The following is a 19,222-nucleotide window of genomic DNA, read 5'->3' as shown; positions in this document are numbered from 1 at the left end:
GACTGAGGAATGGTCACATTGAATCAGTTCCTTTCTGACTGCCTGTTGCAGCTGTTAACCCTAAAGACATTGATACGCGGGCAGGTGCTTCTAAAGTTTTGTCAAACTCCTTTATACTTATAGTTCTTTCTAAACTTTCATTGACTTTTGTATTACCTACTGTACCATTTGCTACACAAACTTGAAGACTTATAAGAGGCATCTTGGTCAAGTGGTTAACAATGATCCTGGGCTCTAGTCCCATTGTAGCCACTAGATCGGGAGTAATTCACTTCACTATCTTATGCATCTATAAAATTAGGTATTATTAGTATTTCAGATGGAACACTGTGGCAAAGTGGTTTGCAGTGTGCAGGTGCAGGAGTGATGCGGTGAGCAATGAAAAGACAGACAACGATAATCCAGGGTACAGTGGTGTTTATTTTTAATCCTGGTCTGGTGACCACAAATAATAATCCCAGGCAATACACAGCAATGCGTATTGCACTGTTGTAAAGCATGAGTTGCAGTCCCAAATAATAATAACACAGTTACTTTATCACCCACAAATACACACACGATCCTAGTGAGTGTTTTCAGTGCAAGTGGTGAAATACAATTCAATACATGAACAAAACGTGCAGTGTTGTCCAGGTTCTAATAAATCACAAACAAGCACAGTATTAGACAAGACAAAACAAACACAATATATTTTAACACGGTTCTCCTTCCAGGTTAGCTTTAACCACCTATGTCCCCTTATATACCATCAATCACGCCTCCTTGGTTAACGATTGCAACCGCTCCTCCAATCCACAGCTGCCACATCGTTTCTCTTCTGGGTCGATGATTTGGTGTACCATAGCTCCGCCCCCTTTCTAGATGGCCATCTTCCACCTAACCCTGGGAATGAATTGTCTGGCCACCCAGTCCAGGTCACTCTGTTCCCTTTACACAGCGCCCTTACAGATCGGGAGGGAGATTCATCAGCAAGAATGATTCTGTCTCTGTCACAAACACCCATAGTATATAAATCAAATTAAAAACAGGGTGAGCATATTCCTTTTGAATGCACCACAGCAGGGCATTGATCTTCTTGTAAATTAAATTGGAGCTTAACCCAAACTCCCTAAACATTACTCGAAAGGACCTCAATTATCCACTACAATTTGTGTACTTGACAGTATTTTAAGAAAAGTTTAAAAAAAAAAAAAAAAAAAAAAAAGTAGAATTTGAAGGAAAAAGTATACTAGAGAGAAAAACAGCTTGCTTATATTTGTTTAGCATGAAAACCAGTTTTGTTAGGTTGCAGTGTCATTTGAATAAAAGGTAGGCCACATAATGTTGGAGTACCCCAACAAATGGTTTGTATCCCATGTATATATCTAATGAATATTTAACGTAAATTAAAAAAAACAACCATGTGGTTTACATTTTTTATTTATTTTTTATTTGGAATTGCCAATTATTTTTTTCTCACTTTCTCCCCAATTTGGAAAGCCCAATTATTTTTATTTCAACCCAGCTCACCCCTGCCACCCTGGCACTGACTCGGGAGAGACCAAGGCGGACACATTATTTATGTCTTATGTGCCATCAGCCGTCCGCTTCTTTTCACTCTGCAAGCCTACCATGCAGCCACCTTAGAGCTACAGTGTTGGAGGACAATACAGCTCTGGGCAACTTGCAGGCTGGCCCGTGGGCGCCCCGCCAGTCTATGGGGGTCGCTGGTGCGCAGTGAGCCGAGGACACCCTCCCCAACTGTGGAATGAATGGCCTGGACTTGAACCAGCGATCTCCAGGCTATAGGGTGCATCCTGCACTCCACGCGGAGTGCCTTTACTGGGTGCGCCACCCGGGAGCCCCCCCCCCCCCCATGGTTTACATTTTTTAAACTAAGTCTTGACATAGTATAAACCTCCTATCCAGTTAGTGATTTTCAGTGAGCTCAATATTAGATGCTACTATAAATCCATTTCAGAGATGTATGCAGCAAACTTACTGTATACTGCAATTTCTGCAATTACATGTAGTTAGAAATGAAATGTAGGACCACAAAATTAGTATTTGGTTTAATTACACCTTTCTATGACCTACTAGCTAATGCAGAAAACTCGGATTTGTTCTTTCATACAATACAGACAGTCTTTGCTACAGTATTTTACATTCTAGTCATCCCACTTGCATCTGAGTTGCACTCTTCCCAGCATATCAGGATCTGATAAGGTGATGATTGTATTTTCTTCCACTGGTAAGCTAAACTTTCTGAAACTGTGCAGTCCAGTTCATCTGGGTGACAACATGATTACATTTATAAGACAGAAGTCCTTCCCTCTGGAAAGACGTGAGATCTACTGCTGAAAAAGGGATCGTTTTAACATTACTAGAATTCCGGCAATGTCTAGTTCTTGTTATGTTCGTCTCACCAGTTTAAGACATACTGCAGTATTTAATGAATATAGCTTTTGTAAACAAGGCCTTTCAACTCAATGGGAAGTGAAACTATTGATAAGTCAGAAACGTTGATATTATGAAACCACATTGATTTCTAACACCATAATTTTTTTTTTGTTTTTACATTTATTTATTTATTTATTTATGTAAACAAACAGTACAAATATGTAAAATCCAATTAACATTGAAGGCTAACCCAGATTTTCTTAAGGGGGCCTTTGTTATTTTTCAACTTATCAGGGTGCTAGTCACTATGCACAATTTGTTTTTAAAATAAATAAATACAACTTGAAATTGTTCAAACACTCAAGTAATACTCTTAAAGAATATAAATAAATTGGTCTGTTAAAAAAGGCTACAGAGTGCAGAATAAACTAAACTAGAAAAATTAAGTAAGCGGGCAACAAGAAGTTATATTTTAGAAACATTTGGAAAAAGTCTGTTCTCTTTCTTAGTTTTTTATTTAAAATAATCTAACTCAATATATTTGTTATTGGACACTACATCTTTATTTTAAGCAGGCGTCCAATTTAGTTTATTGCAGCAAAGTTAAGAAATTTGGCTTCTTTACATTTATGGTCAATTTATACACTGTGTCTATCGTATTCAGAATACAGGAATAAACTGTTACTAGCATTAAATAGTGCGTTATCATAAGGGGAAAAATGACAGGATTCAGGATTACCAATACTTAAAACAATCTTCAAAAATGATGTGCTTAAGAACTAAACCATCGGGATGCACTGCAGGTCTTTGTGTTAAAGGGTTGAACTACAGTTGGTGAACTAAACTGATACAGCCAGTGATTGGACGAAGCTGCTTTCAATCAGATTGTGCAGCATAGACAGCGCGGGAGATACATAAATTCAAGTTTGGTTGCAGCGCGTATTTGACCTGATTGGCTCTGTGCCAGCCGAGTGAGTGACAGATACGGGCCAAAAGTGGAAACGCTTGTGTAACATGCATTTCAAAGAACACACAATACCGAAATAAACCAACCTAAAAACAGGGGAAATAGTTTGCAAATGCAGGTTTAGAATGTGGATTTTTGCAATTCATAATGAATTAATGTTTTTATATGTAAGCAGTTATTTTCATTTGTTGTTCTTTGTATTCCGAATACATTTTGGTACACAGTAGTTAACAATTTAACGTAACTCGGTAATTTGCAGTTTATGGGTTGGCGTCTGTAGGATCTCCAGGTTTTTTTTTTTTTGGCTTAAGTTAAGTAGAGACTTGGAAACAAAGTCTGCTTTATAGTTTTATATCAAATCTCTCTCATTCATATATATATATATATATATATATATATATATATATATCAATTTGAATAATCTAGCTAGTCGTACTAGACTGTATACATTAATTTACTGTAGGCATCCATACTGATATTTAATAATTTGACCAAGTTTAATTATTTTCTGATAATCCCATGGGTACTGACTGCTGTGAATTTATGTTGATGACAAATTCACTGGTTATTGGCTGTACTATTATTTGGGGGGTTATGTACGCTATTTTAATACCGTATATTTTAAATTAATAATATGGGATTTGAGACACACAATGTGCTTTATTTTCCTTTTCCGGATTCATGCTGCCAATTTACTTATGCCTCCCTCTTAAGCAAAAACGTTGGAGGTGTGATTATTTATACTCGTTAAGAACATTACTTATTGCGATTTCGGTTAACCTGTTGCATGTCAATAATAATAATAATAATAAAAAAAATCTGCCTCGCTGGATCTTCACCTCAGCTCGACTGTGTCATGCCAGATTGTGTGATTGTTATTCCATTGCGCATGCCTTGTGCTTGCGGAGCGAAGGTAGGCCTGCTGTTTTGGAACTCCAGTTAACTCAACGCAGCCATCTACATCAAAACAAGATGAAAAGCCGGAGAATCAGGGATTCTGCAAGGTAAATGGTTACATTGGCATGCACGGCTATATGATATTAAAAACGGGTTTTGGTCCAAATACCCCTGCTTTTTGTGTACGTATACGCTCGCAGGGTACAGTGCAAAGCAGTGAAGGGGGGTTTTCAGTGCTGGGGGAGTCTTAGGCCTTGTGACCCACATTACATTTCGCCGAGAAAGAGGGGAGTGTTTACTACTGTGTACTAGTGCTACAAGGTTGGTGGTCATTTCTGTATAGGTTCAGCGAGAAGGTATTATTCTTGCTAATGTACCGTAGTTAGTATAATAACACGAACTTCAACAGGCAGTGACACATTTGTAGTTTTGTTTACGGCTGTATATTTACAAAAAACTTGATTCATTGAATCACCTTGCACTTGTCCTATAGTACGTTTTCTATGGGGGCGGCTTCAGAGGTTCGGAATGTATCTTGAAGTTTGATCACTTTCATATCTGTAAAGAGAAACATTTCTTAACATTTTATATGAGTTTTTATTATGGTTTGGATCAGTATGTGAAACCCTGACATTTTGCAGTTTTTCTCATTCTCGTTTAATATGGTTTTCCTATGTACATTTGTTGGATATGAGTGGCGTGTTTGTGTGCTGCTGTAGGTCAACATGCACGGTTCAAGTCCTGCTGGCAGTGTGAGTAGCCTGTGCAAGTCCCTATAGTATCCTCATCGATCGATCAGCTAGTTTATGAATTGTGTTTGAATTGCAGCTGGCTGTTTTGCATATAATATCCCCGCGGCCAATCAAGGAATAATTAATCTGCACAAAATAGAAGGGATGGATAATTTGTTAAACTAGTATTTATGAAAACAAACAAAAAAAAAAAAACACACACCTTTTTACAATATTAACATTTTACTATACCGGTACTGTTGAAACGTGCACATGTCATTTTAGGAAAATAAAATGCCCATTTATGAACGTTAATTTAAGACTTAAGTTATCATTAAATTAGCCATTTTTACAAATTCCCTGACGTTTTTAATTAATGAGAAAATAAGAACCTGGGGATGTCTAAAAATGACTTCCCTTTTGCCCCTAGATGTTACACTTTTTGTGAATATGGTGGATGTAGGTCATGATACTGCTAGTTTTAATTTTTGGATTTACTGCAGTTATGGGGATGGACTTTGACTGTTACTATACATGGTTACACATGTCCAGAAAAAAAAACAAACAAACAAACATCAGATAGTCATGTAACCAGTGACACAGCTTCGGTAAGACTGCAGAGTTAGCCAATTGGAATATTTTCACAAACTATTATTTCTTGAATTTATAGATGTCTTTGGCACAAAACATTTACTGTTTTGTTTGTTTATGAGGTTACATTATAGAGGAATTTTATGCTCTTCATTCTAATTAATTTGTCTTTGTATTATCTGCTGGACTATTGGGGAGTCTTGAAATTGAAAACAAATAGCTCTTTTTTAATCTCACTTAATACTGGCCTACTTACTTTCCTAGGACAAGATTTGACCACTTCATTTCACTTAAATAAATCAGTGGTGTAACATAACCTCTCAGTCGTCAGCTTGTTTGCCCTTTAGAAACAGACCCAGGCACAGAATTTAGATTTTTGAGCGCCTCTGCACACTTAATTTTCACAACACAAACCACACCAAACAACAAAACAAAAGCCTAGCTCAAACATAGAGCCTACCTTCACTTTAACAGGTCCCTGACTAACACACAGGACGGCTAAGCCGTTTACCTGTCAACACACACAGTGCAACAAAACCATTTACCTTTCTTTTTTTAAGCAGCCAAACACTTTTCATACCAGTTCCCTGGTGATCTCTCTGATGGAGCTGGAAGCTCTCTCTTATAGTTTGTGGCTGTTCCCAATCATCACCAATTACCTCGTTTGGGAACAGCCACATTCTCACATGTTTTTGGCAGGGAGCGGAATTAACCCCGTCCCTGCCAACCACCACCAAAACACACAACACCCAGACTTTATTTACATGCAGAGCCCTTTCTGTGTTACAGTGGTTAGAGGCGTTCTACAGTACAAGCTTAAAGTAGCTTGGCAAAACTGTAGCGAGCCACGAGCATGATGCATTCTTTCCATTTTTATGAATGATTTACTTGGGAAAATATTTTGCATGGTTTTTGGTCAGTGTGTTCTCCTGAGCAAAGAACATAGTCCTGAAACTTCCACTGAAATGCTTTTTATTTGGGACTGTTTTTATAAAGCAGTAGAATTGCAGCTGGGTTGGAGCTGACTGCTTTCCATAATATCCCCACAGCCAATCAAGGAATGATACATCTACAGAACATAAGGGATGGATCATTTCTTAAATACTGGTGGTTTACTAGATTTTACATATTTTAATACAGGCTACTGTGAAACTTACATATGTATTACATATGTATTTATCATTATCGTTAATGATGATAAAGCATCCCTGTGAAGGGAACTTGTATGAGTTTGCAAAACCACCACTGCACCTACTGCTATTAGTATCAGTGCCATATTTTTGTAACCTTTGACCATATTATTGATACATTACCGCCTGCTTTCAGACAGTCTTTCCAAGCAGTATTCTGTGATTCTTAATGACGTTCCACCGCAGATGATTTCCAGTAGAAATTAAGTTGTTGACACTATGCATAACTAGGGTTGGAGCAGTACCATAACTCTAATCATAGTTCAGCAAATGCTGTGATAATTATCATTATAGGATATTTGCTAATAAGGATTTTGAAAAAATGCATGTTTAAATTAGGGGTTTTAATCTTGACATTTTCTATTGATCGATCAATCAATTAATCACACCTGTTTGCTAGTGATATGAAATTGTATTGAAAGATTATTACAAGTAATACAAAGTATTAACATAATGCTAACCACTTCCAGACAGATGTTTGTGAAACCAAGCCAGCCTTTTCTGATTATACAAACGGGAATATAAACGGATATTCTTGCAAGTTTGAAGCTGCCAAAGTAACACAATGACTACACACTTTAACCATAACTCCTCCACCGTCCCTGCAAGCAAAGCGGCACATAACATCACTCTCTTAAAGCTAATAATACAACAATATATCACAAACTGTGTTTTAATGATTATGTTTTGAATTTATCTTTTAGATTATACGTAACTTCCACTATTTACTGCAAATGTTTCATAATGCCAGGCGGCGCTTCAGATTAGGTTTTGGGTAATTTGAGTAATTAAGAAAATATTATTATCCCTGTGCTGCAATAATTTGTACTATATAATGTCAAAGTGAAAAATAAAATCTACAAATTGTTCTAAATTAATTACAAATACAAAACAGAAAATAATTGATTGCATAAGTATTCACCCCCTTGAGTCAATATTTGGTAGAGGCACCTTTGGCAGCAATTACAGCCATGAGTCTGTTTGGATAAGTCTACCAGCTTTGCACATCTGGACACTGCAATTTTTGCCCATTCTTCTTTGCAAAATTGCTCAAGCTCTGTCAAGTTGGATGGGGACCTTTGGTGAACAGCAATTTTCAACTCTTTCCACATATTCTCAATTGGATTGAGGTCTGGGCTTTGACTGGGCCACTCCAGGACATTGACCTTTTTGTTTTTAAGCCACTCCAGTGTGGCTTTGGCTGTATGTTTCGGGTCATTGTCCTGCTGAAAGATGAATCTTCTCGCAAGTCCCAGGTCTCTTGCAGACTTCAGCAGGTTTTCCTCCAGGATTTCTGTGTACTTTGCTGCATCCATTTTGCCCTCTTATCTTCACATGCTTTCCAGGCCCTGACGCAGAGAAGCATCCCCATAGCATGATGCTGCCTCCACCATGCTTCACGGTAGGGATGGTGTTCTCAGGATGATGTGCGGTGTTAGGCTTGCACCAAACATAGCGCTTAGCGTTGAGGCCAAAAAGCTCTATTTTGGTCTCATCAGACCATAGAATCTTCTTCCACTTGGTCTCAGAGTCTCCCACATGCCTTCTGGCAAAATCTAGCCGAGATTTGATGTGAGTTTTTTCAACAATGGCTTTCTTTTTGCCACTCTCCCATAAAGGCCAGTTTTGTAAAGCACCTGGGCTATTGTTGCCGTATGCACAGTGTCTCCCAGCTCAGCCGTGGAAGACTGTAACTCCTTTAGAGTTGCCTTAGGCATCTTGGTGGCAGCCCTGACTTGTGCCCTTCTCGCCCGGATACTCCGTTTTTGAGGACGGCCTGTTCTAGACAGAGTCACAGTTGTGCCATATTCTCTCCATTTCTTAATAATGGACTTTACTGTGCTCCGGGGGATATTCAATGCCTTGGAAATGTTCTTATATCCTACCCCTGATTGATGCTTTTGAAGAACCTTATTCCGGATTTGCTTTGAATGTTCCTTCGTCTTCATGATGTAGTTTTTGTTAGGAAATGTACTAACCAACTGTGGGACCTCCCAGAGACAGGTGTATTTAACCTGAAATCATGTGAAACACCTTAATAGCACACAGGTGGACTCCATTCAACTAATTATGGGACTTCTAAAGACAATTGGTTGCACCAGAGCTTATTTAGGTGTGTCATAGCAAAGGGGGTGAATATTTATGCAATCAATTATTTTCTGTTTTATATTTGTAATTAATTTAGAACAATTTGTAGATTTTATTTTTCACTTTGACATTATGGACTTTTTTTTTGTGTCGATCAGTGGCAAAAACTCCTAATTAAATCCATTTTGATTCTATGTTGTAACACAATAAAATGTGGAAAAGTCCAAGGGGGCTGAATACTTTTGAGAGCCACTGTACTGATAATAATAATAATAATAATAATAATAATAATAATAATAATAATAATAATAATAATAATAATAAAAAAACTATACCGTTTTTGGAAACAAATTTGCAAAAAATTCTAAATCTGACATTTAAAAAAATATGAGTTCTCTAAATGGAGATTAATTTAAAAAACAAATATTGTAGATCGGGGTTTTCAACCAGGGATATGTGTAAATGCAAAAATAAAAATGAAAGTAAAAGAAAATGATCTAGAATTGATTTTTAACTGTATTATATATTATCTTTAAAGCACTGTACACAAATATTTCAGGTTTATTTTAGCAGTTAAAGGTTTACAGTCTGACTATAGTTTCAACGTTATCATCCACCTGTACTTATTCGGGAATTAAGCACCTTTCACACTGCCATGCTCTACCGGGGTTGGAACCAAGTCAAACCGGGTATGACCCAGGTACATGGTTTCACACTATAAGGGATTGTGACCTGGGTAGCCAGAACCCGGGTCAAGACCCGGGTAGGACTGCTAGTGTGAATACTCAACCTCTGTTTACTCATTACAGTAGCAGGTCCTTAGAACGTAAGCAACCAAACATAGGGATGCAGAGATAAATACATCAACAGTAACAGTGAAGAAACATCTAAGGCATCTAGGAGTAGATGTAAGGATATGCACAAACCCCCCATAATGCGGCCGTAAATCATGTTTAGCAGCCACTAAAAATGTGGCAGATGTAAAGAATGTTCACCTGGCGTTCTGCACCCGCTATCAAATTTGCACTTTGCCATCATGAATCCAATAAAATTATATTGAAATGCATTCAAATGAAGAAAAGAGCATGGAATTGGGCGGGATCTGGAATACTAAACAGGCGCAAACATTATAATGTGATGTAAGGATTTTGCCTTGCATTTAGGCAATTGCTGACCCTCCAAAAAATTTACACCTCTTTTTACAAGGTGCAAACCGTTGTAGAAGCGAGTAAGTAAGTGCTGTATAATAGCACACACCTTCAGAGACCTGTCATTGACTTCAGGATGGCTGCTGTGGTACACATCCTGATGCGGCGACACTTGGCTCTTGTTGAGGAGAGGCAGGAACACTTTTGGAGGAGAAGGACAAGACGAAGAAGACCCTGCATATTCAATCCCAGGGTCACTTTGTTTGGGATGCCGGAGGATGCGGTGCTAAAGCGTTATCGTCTCACTCTGCAGGTCGTCCTAGACCTTATAGCTGAATTGAGGGATGAGCTAGATCCCAGTGACAATCTAGGGACCGCTATCCCTGCACATGTGAAAGTGCTGTATTCTCTGCACTATTTAGCCTTTGGTTCCTTTCAGACCACAGTTGGAATGTCTGGAGGGATAGCCCAATCCACCTTTTTCAGAGTGCTAGGCATATTTCTGGATGTCATGCTGGAGATGCAGGCCAATACATACAATTTCCTAAGGATACTAGCATAAATGATGTTGGCTAATGCATTTCCAATCAACTCTGTTTCATGCTGAGTGACATAAAAAAACATAAACCCAGCTGATTCCAGAATCAAGCCGATATCAGTAGGAAACCGGTAGCGCAGAACTCAAACAACAAAGGCATAACATTGTCCTGCTAGTTTGCAGTCAAAATCAAAATTAAAGTGAACGTTTTACAAACAAAAAAATAAAAACTCCAATTTTTTTTCAGCCCGAGACGCACTTTGCTGACCACTGCACACAGTAAAATATGCAATGCTTGTTTGTTTTTTTGCCACATTCTGTGTTTTCTTCAGAAGTAGCAGATGGGGGCCTGAATTTTAAATGATTTAGCATTGAACTTGTTGATTTATGATACTGTAAGAAACACGTGTGCTGCAGAGATTACATTGCACGGTCGTCCTGCTTAACGTTTTAAAATATTTCCATGCGTTGCTTTTTTTTTTGAAGATGCCATTTTGATTCTGTGTAGAAACAATTGTTTTGCTGCTCATGTACTCCCTTAGCCAATAGCAGAGCTAGGTAATGAAGTGTGCCCGCATCCCTGTCAGTTATCAGTCAGGTGAGAATTGTAGTGGCTGATCACTTTTAACTTCCTCCTCTCTTACAAAAAGTTTCTTCGGGTGTAGTTATCATATTTTTCCTAGAATATTCAGACTCACCCTAATCCAGATTATCCCAGGGTATTGTTTCTCCAGAAAAATGTATAAATGTCTTGCTTGCAAAAGAAAATGAAGGAAGAAAACACAAAAGAGTCTACAAAAAATGAGTACCTTTGGATAATTATGCTGGCTTTAATAAAAGTTTATCATTGTTAGTTAGTATGGTGTTAATCCGATTATTCTGCCTTGTATTGCAACTGTGGTACCATTCCATAGAGCAAAAATTTTAAAGGATTACTTGAGCTTTCAGACAGAAGGGATACAGGTGATATGGAAATCGTGAATTTGAATAGTCTGTGAAATCTTGGAAATGGATGTAAAAACACATTTGATTAGGCGCTTCCTTTATATAAAAAATGCAGTATGTCATGCACAGAAAATACAAAACTGCGAATGTCTGTAAATTGTTTGGTTGTGTATGCAGACAGCATTTACGTGTAGCTATTGTAGGTCAGCGAATGAGATTTGTAGCTGAACAAGCATGTAAATGGGTGCCAGCTAAAATACAAAAAAATTGTGAGTGAGCTGTTTTCTGTAAAAACAGAAGAACAAATGCATTGGAGAACAGAAGTGGCTTTCTTTGGAAACTTTGTTGTGTTTCTGAAAGGAGAATCCACCCACTAATCACATACATAATCAAACTGTTCTTTCAATAGCCCTCTCATCTACACCTCGTCGTTTCTTTGTTTGGGGAGGGTGGCCCTGAGTGCCACTCATCCTGCCCACTGGCAAGATATGTTCTCATTTTTATTTGTTCTCTCTTTTTAGGTAGTTTGGAAAGCATAAGGGACGGCTATCGAGCTCCAATAGTCAGACCCTGAATGAAATCCATCAATTAATTACGAGGATTCCTAATTTTCTATATTTTACAAAATGTAATTTATTCTAATCGTGGGCTGGACGATTTATTTTGTATTACAAGGTAGGCTAGACGGCCTTGTTCTTTTGGGGGAAGGTGTTCCATAGTGCCGCTTGTCTCGATGAAGGCTCTACCTTGCTTCGTACGCATAACACCGGATGATCGAGCCTTCATCCACGGGAATGCTTTATTTAAAATAGCTATACTTTTGTAAATTACATTATCAGATTTAGGTGTCATAATTTGAATTCACTCTTATATAACATAGGGTCAGTAAAATATACAAAAATATAAACCCAAAGAAACATATGCCCAATGATACTGAGTGCTTTTTCTTTAAGAGAGCAAATAACAACCTTGGTTCCTACAGTAGGTACCAGCAAGGAAGTGCGTAATACCTGCTGTTATTACCCAAACAGGAGTCGCGCATTTTCCAAGTTGCTCCAGCATATCTGCAACTTTCAGTGTGGGAAAATCCCACAGAGATATTTTAAGACACCAAGCTTCTGTATTTTCCACCCAATTTAAAATGCCTGAAACGCTACAACAATCTATAAGGAAGTGGGTGTCAGTGACGAAAGCACTATGAGCCGCATTCTGAGTAGTTCTGATTAAAATAAATATATAAACAAAAGTAGTGCTGGTTATTTTAAGTGCCACAAGACTTTATTCTCTTGTATGTAAAAAGACGATATTAACCCTTTGCGGTCCAATGTCGGACCCTGTCCGACATCATCAAAAAGACGCAAAAAACGGGTTTCTAGTCGTTTTTTCTCCAGAAAAAGCCGAGACAACCATTCAATGGCCGAGTGGAAGCGACAGGAACTGAGACAAGCCGGAAAAAAAACCAAAAAGGGCGTATCTCATGAATAGTCATACTTGCCCCTGGCATCTGATAATGGAGGCCATAAGGAAACAAGCTGGCTGTGACTGCATCAGCGCTCAGTGAATATCACGGACATTTGCAGAGCTTTTTTCAGATGTTATAATAATAAAATAATGACTTGGATCGCATTATTGAGGCGTTTGGTGATAAAACGAGTGATCAGGAGATGATTGATCGGTATGTATGACTATTATTATTATTATTATTTATTTCTTAGCATATGTGAAAGCTATAGCGAACGTAAGGGTGGGGCGGGGCTGGAGATGCCTAGTGAGTGCTTTGTTGATATGCAGGGCCTTTTAAACCCGTTTGACTGTGGAAAAAAAAATACTTTTAAACAGCACGTTTAAAATTAACTGCGCGTGTGAAAATAAATTGGACTTGACGCGCCTGACACGCACTTAATAAATGGACTGCAAAGGGTTAAGTCTATCTAGGTGTTGTTTTGCAAGCTGTGACTCGCTATAACTCTTATCTCAGCCCCATTCATTTTGGGGCGCCAGCACACCGATGGTTACGCACATATTACCACCTAACTGGCTTGTTTAAAAGAACAGACTCAGGGCTTTCCAAAGACATATTCAGTGTGTGTAGAAGCTCACCTTCCCCCATGTTCATTTGGATTTGTTACATGCATTCAGTACAAACTGTCCAGTAGATAACCATACATAAATGAAAACAGTGAAAAACAGGCGGAAATAGGGCTGAGTGTAAAGAGTTAAAAAAAGAAATGGAGCGCTGGTTAAAAAGAAAAGCACCTTTTTCTTCTGCTGCATGCAAAAACTTCATGTCAGGCAATGGCAAAAGCAATGGAGAGTGCTCTGTGTTAGGTCTCCTGAAAGCAGCTTATTTTAAAGCAACACCAGTGTGAATGATGATGCAGTAAAATATAATCACATTTTGGATTCCCCCCATTGGCTGCAGCATAGGGGGGTAATCCCCCCAGCACACAAAAATGAAATTTAACGATTGTCGAAAGGCGTGTGCAGTAAACTGTTGAGAAACCGCATGAGAAAGTACATAATGAAACCAAGGCTTTCTGTCTGTTCATTTATGCATTCGGACCCCGCGTGGTCTCCTCTTTCATCCAGGGGAAGGTTGAGGGCTATGTTTGGATCCAAAATTTTGACCCCTGGGGTACTTTATTTAGTAACCCCATTGCTGGATCACTACAGTAGCCATGCATCTCAAATTAAAGAAACCCACAAAACCAAAAAATAAATAAAAAGAACAACCAAGATCTTTTTAAAAGAACCATAAGGCTACCGTTCCCCAATACTTCAGCTAGTGTATTATGTTTACTCAACAGAAACAACTAAACTAGTTGTTTCACATGTGTCTGCCTGTCTGAAGGATAAGCCATGAGAAGGGGGCAGGCACAGGATTTTAAGATGGACAGTGCGTCTGAGATGTGTTTAGTAAAATGGCAACTTGGCAACTGTTCATCTGTGTTAATAAAGATATGCAGTACTACATGATAGAACACACGTGCAGAATTGAATTGCACCACATCACTGCAAAAGCTCTTAGCAAAGGCAAAAAAAAAAAGATCAAATGTCAACGCTTAAGTGCAATTTACTGATGCGTAAACAAACATACTGTAAGGGTTTTTGATCATCAGTAAATTCTAACGAGAGAGGAGAGAGAGAGAGAGAGAGAGAGAGAGAATATCACTTATGTACTGTTGAAAACACTGTCTGGGTGATCTCAATATAATGGGTACTGCTCTTACATTTCTACTAAATGTGTTCATTATCAGCTGAAACACTGATGAAGACATATTTAAGGTACATTAATAGCTCCTTGCTGTGATATTAAGTGAAATTGCCATGATTCTGGTATCACTGAACATTTATACAAGACCTTCTTTATGACATTCTCACTGTTTTGTAGTAAAAAAAAAAAAAAACAGACCTAGACTGACCTAGTGTATAACCTCATAAAATAATATAAATACTATTCAGGGTCGCAAAGTTAGAGTATAATGCTTAAATCTCATCATTTTTCATGCCTAGAAAGCACAGGGATTTCTGTCCTTATTATGCTAACCACTGTTTGTTATGATTTATTTGTTTGTGCGTGCTAATAATGTTATAGTAGGGGAGCCTACTGAGATGCATGAATTAATTTACTGTAATGTTGGTGGTGATGAACTTTACTTTAACAAGTATCTAGCCTATTCCTATAATAGTAAAACTAGTACAGTATGTGTGGGCATTCATTATAAAATGTTGTAGGCTTATTAATGACTCTGAAGTCTGTAATATTGTCTTTATATAGAGTACTTGGTACAAAAACCTACAGTTCATGGATCCTGCAATACCAACGTGTGTACAGTAAAGTAAAAGAAAGTAAGACTTGGGTAAATGCATACTGTAGAAGCATTACCATTATGACTGAACACAATACATACATAGCTATTTTGTGCCTGTAAAACACATATTAAATGCACAATGATCCTTCGGCAGAGAAACAACACAACTATACAAAATAAATAAAATCCTGTTCACTGCAATCCGATACTGGTAGGTAGAATCCATGATTGATGTTTTTGGAATTTTTTTTTTTCACCCTACCTACCGACCCAGCTAAAAGTTGAGACGAAACAGGAACAGAAGAAAATTATATTTTGGGCATCTTTAAAGAGTATTGCATGAAAATAAAACATGATTCATATAACTGTTGAGTTAAAAGAAATTGCTTAAGTACCTTTTTATTTCTTTTTTTAAATATCGCAAAGTATCTAATCTTTTTGTTTTGGAAAACATACAGTAATAATATGCTTCATCTCCCAAAGTGTACCCTTTCAAACTAAAATATTATAATATGTTTACGATCACTCACTGTACAGCCTCAGTGAATGACCAAAAATAAATATAGGTAGTACCTTTCCAAGATATGTTCACATTAGTGAACTCCTAAACCCCTGGATCACTGCACACTAAAGCAACAAAAAATGTGTTTGATCGTAACAAGTAAGGTGATGTTCTGTTTTGCAGGGTGGATTTCTGTACCTCCAGTGCTGCCATATAGAAGATCGTCACACATGATTTTTTTAATCGCTTTTCTTCCTCTACAGAATTGTTCTTTAACAAAGGTAAGTTTGTTTGTCACAATATGTGTTGGCAGTCATTGTAAAGTTTCCACTTGATATTTCTGCAAGACAGGCTACTGCTCAGCTTGTTAAGGATCACACAGCTCTACTCAACTGCCTCTTGACATTGTGTTGCACCAGCCTCTAGGAGTCGCCCACACCATTAGGCAGCTCCTGTAGTTTTAAATTCCAAATCTAAATGTCACAAAGTAGCATTATATATTAACCAAGATAAAGATTATTGGTCTTAGTTTATCTGCCATTAATCTGCTACCTCGTAAATTATCCAATTAGGAAGCAACTGATTGTGATTATGTGGACAGATTCCAATAGCTATATTCCATATCAATAATTGGCATGTTGTATGTATTTTGATAGGGTATACATTCTGCCAGAAGTGAATTTAGCAAAACACTGGTGAATGAAATAGCATGGGACATGTTTACTAACACGGTAAAGAAGTATAGTATATAAGACTGTGTTTAATGAAACGGTAAATAATAATGTACATAAAACTTATATTTGTTTCAGACACATAGCCCAACAGAAAACGCAAACACAACCTTGTTAACTATTCTGAATCATTTCAAGATCCTTATGTAGATTTTTGTTAAAACTGCATTTAAGATGTAAAGGCATGTAGGTGTAACTATACTGCATGTATTCAGACCTATTTATTATTTATTATGTATCTGATCGAAGTTCAAGAAACGCAGATGGAAAGTTGGAAAACCCGAAGCATACAAACAGTGGTTATGTATAAACATAGAACATATGTTAATAAAAATTAATTGGAATCTTTAGTTTTAAAGTAGCTCCACAAAGCATGTTTACTACACTGCAGCTCAGCTACAGTGTTGCTGCATAATTGAAAATAACTGTTAATAATAATAATAATAATAATAATAATAATAATAATAATAATAATAATAATAATCGGTGATAATGAGAGGGAAATGGCGATTACAGATTATGGTATTTTTTCAATAATCAGTGGTGATTCCGATCCGATGACCGGTGCATCCCTAGATCCAATTGTACTGTAATCAAGAAGGCTCTCTCTCAGCACTGCAAAAACAAAATTAAAATATGCTGAAAAGTATTTATTAGTTGTGAGAATTTGCTCACATTAATAAAACATATGTTTTCTTAAATGTTTCTTGATGTTGCATGCACTACAGTTATGTCTAAATTTGTATATTTACTCTCTTGATCTTCTGATGCTTGTGAAATTCTCAGTCTCCAGTCTTTTTAAACACATATACTGTACAGCCCCAGATGAACAAGTGAAGTACTAAAAAATTTTGATTTGGTGGATTATCCAGTGTCACCCCCCCACCCCCGTTTTATATTTTTTGGTTTACGAATTGTCCTATATTTTGCTGACTTTTACAGTTCGGCACAGTATACTGAAGTGATGAGGTCTGTTGTCCACTCTTCACACCTTTTAATTTTTTTAAGTTGGGTCCAAGCTTGGCTTCCTTTTGCTTCTAGATGTAAATTCCGCTTCTGCTAATATCCCAGAAACTATTTCAGCTGGCAACTTCATATTTTCAGTGTTGTGAAAGCTATAGCAACGGCACTCTTCACTTTAACTTATTGAGGTTTTCTGTATGTGACATTTTTTGTATCCGGACGATAAAGACCCAATGCTTCGGGACATTGGCTTCATACTTGGTACACATGTATTCTGTGATTCTGTGTATTCTGAGGTCAAGTTTGATCATGGGTGTTTGAAATGATACCTGCTGTTGCCATGGTGTCAAGCCTCATATTTCAGAAACCATTTGAGGTAATAACATTGACCTCTGACCTAATATGTCGGCCATATTGAGGTTGTGTGAGTATTCTCTGTATAGAGACAGTAAAGTTATCTTATGTTTTGTAAACTCTGCATTCTTTGATTTTCTTAATTTTAAATAAAAAGGTAAGGCAGATAGAAGATATGATATACTTAGGTTCTATATAGAATCACATTGTCAAATTGTTAGTGATTGGAACTCAATTTTTTTATCATCCATAACTTTTAAACCCTTCATAGTGCTGAATTTAGAGTAACTGAAATAATCAGGACCTCTTACTGTATTTTAATATTTCCAGAACTGTGACACTGTTGTTAATTTATAGAACAGGCAACAATATCCACTTTTCTAAAGTTGCCCTCTTAGTAAAAAAAACATTCCAAAGTAATCCGAGTTCGATTTTTGTATATATACAGACGTGCTCAAATTTGTTGGTACCCTTACAGCTCATTGAAATAATGCTTCATTCCTCCTGAAAAGTGATGTAAATTAAAAGCTATTTTATCATGTATACTTGCATGCCGTTGGTATGTCATAGAATAAAGCAAAGAAGCTGTGAAAAGAGATGAATTACTGCTTATTCTACAAAGATATTCTAAAATGGCCTGGACACATTTGTTGGTACCCCTTAGAAAAGATAATAAATAATTGGATTATAGTGATATTTCAAACTAATTAGTTTCTTTAATTAGTATCACACATGTCTCCAATCTTGTAATCAGTCATTCAGCCTATTTAAATGGAGAAAAGTAGTCACTGTGCTGTTTGGTATCATTGTGTGCACCACACTGAACATGGACCAGAGAAAGCAAAGGAGAGAGTTGTCTGAGGAGATCAGAAAGAAAATAATAGACAAGCATGGTAAAGGTAAAGGCTACAAGACCATCTCCAAGCAGCTTGATGTTCCTGTGACAACAGTTGCAAATATTATTAAGAAGTTTAAGGTCCATGGAACTGTAGCCAACCTCCCTGGGCGTGGCCGCAAGAGGAAAATCGACCCCAGATTGAACAGAAGGATAGTGCGAATGATAGAAAAAGAACCAAGGATAACTGCCAAAAAGATACAAGCTGAACTCTAAGGTGAAGGTACGTCAGTTTCTGATCGCACCATCTGTCGCTTTTTGAGCGAAACTGGGCTCCATGGAAGAAGACCCAGGAGGACTCCACTTTTGAAAGAAAAACATAAAAAAGCCAGACTGGAATTTGCTAAAATGCATATTGACAAGCCACAATCCTTCTGGGAGAATGTCCTTTGGACAGATGAGTCAAAACTGGAGCTTTTTGGCAAGTCACATCAGCTCTATGTTCACAGATGAAAAAATGAAGCTTTCAAAGAAAACAACACCATACCTAC

At 37.4% G+C, this 19,222-nt stretch overlaps 1 protein-coding gene and 1 long non-coding RNA gene across 6 annotated transcripts in view; one reads left to right on the top strand and one right to left on the bottom strand.

The window, feature by feature from the left end:
- Window positions 1-3,826: 3,826 nt before the first annotated feature.
- Window positions 3,827-19,222, top strand: part of LOC117409483 (circadian locomoter output cycles protein kaput-like) — a 71,529-nt gene continuing 56,133 nt past the window's right edge. For 3 of the 5 annotated variants that reach the window (XM_034015620.3, XM_034015621.3, XM_034015619.3), the window contains exons 1-2: window positions 3,828-4,350; window positions 15,972-16,069. The gene's annotated coding sequence lies outside the window, so the exon portion shown is untranslated. Of the gene's footprint in view, window positions 4,351-4,488; window positions 4,565-15,971; window positions 16,070-19,222 lie in introns of those variants that run through there. The other 2 variants (XM_034015622.3, XM_058997693.1) reach the window with 2 other exon arrangements.
- LOC131699739 (uncharacterized) lies at window positions 4,225-6,149 on the bottom strand. The gene is made up of 3 exons (XR_009308284.1): window positions 6,111-6,149; window positions 4,719-4,801; window positions 4,225-4,303 (listed from the first exon to the last, which is right to left on the bottom strand). It is a non-coding gene; the product is annotated as an uncharacterized LOC131699739 (long non-coding RNA).

Source organism: Acipenser ruthenus, chromosome 2 (genome assembly GCF_902713425.1).
Source record: "Acipenser ruthenus chromosome 2, fAciRut3.2 maternal haplotype, whole genome shotgun sequence".
Taxonomy (NCBI): domain Eukaryota; kingdom Metazoa; phylum Chordata; class Actinopteri; order Acipenseriformes; family Acipenseridae; genus Acipenser; species Acipenser ruthenus.
This window is presented reverse-complemented; position numbering and strand designations above follow the sequence as displayed.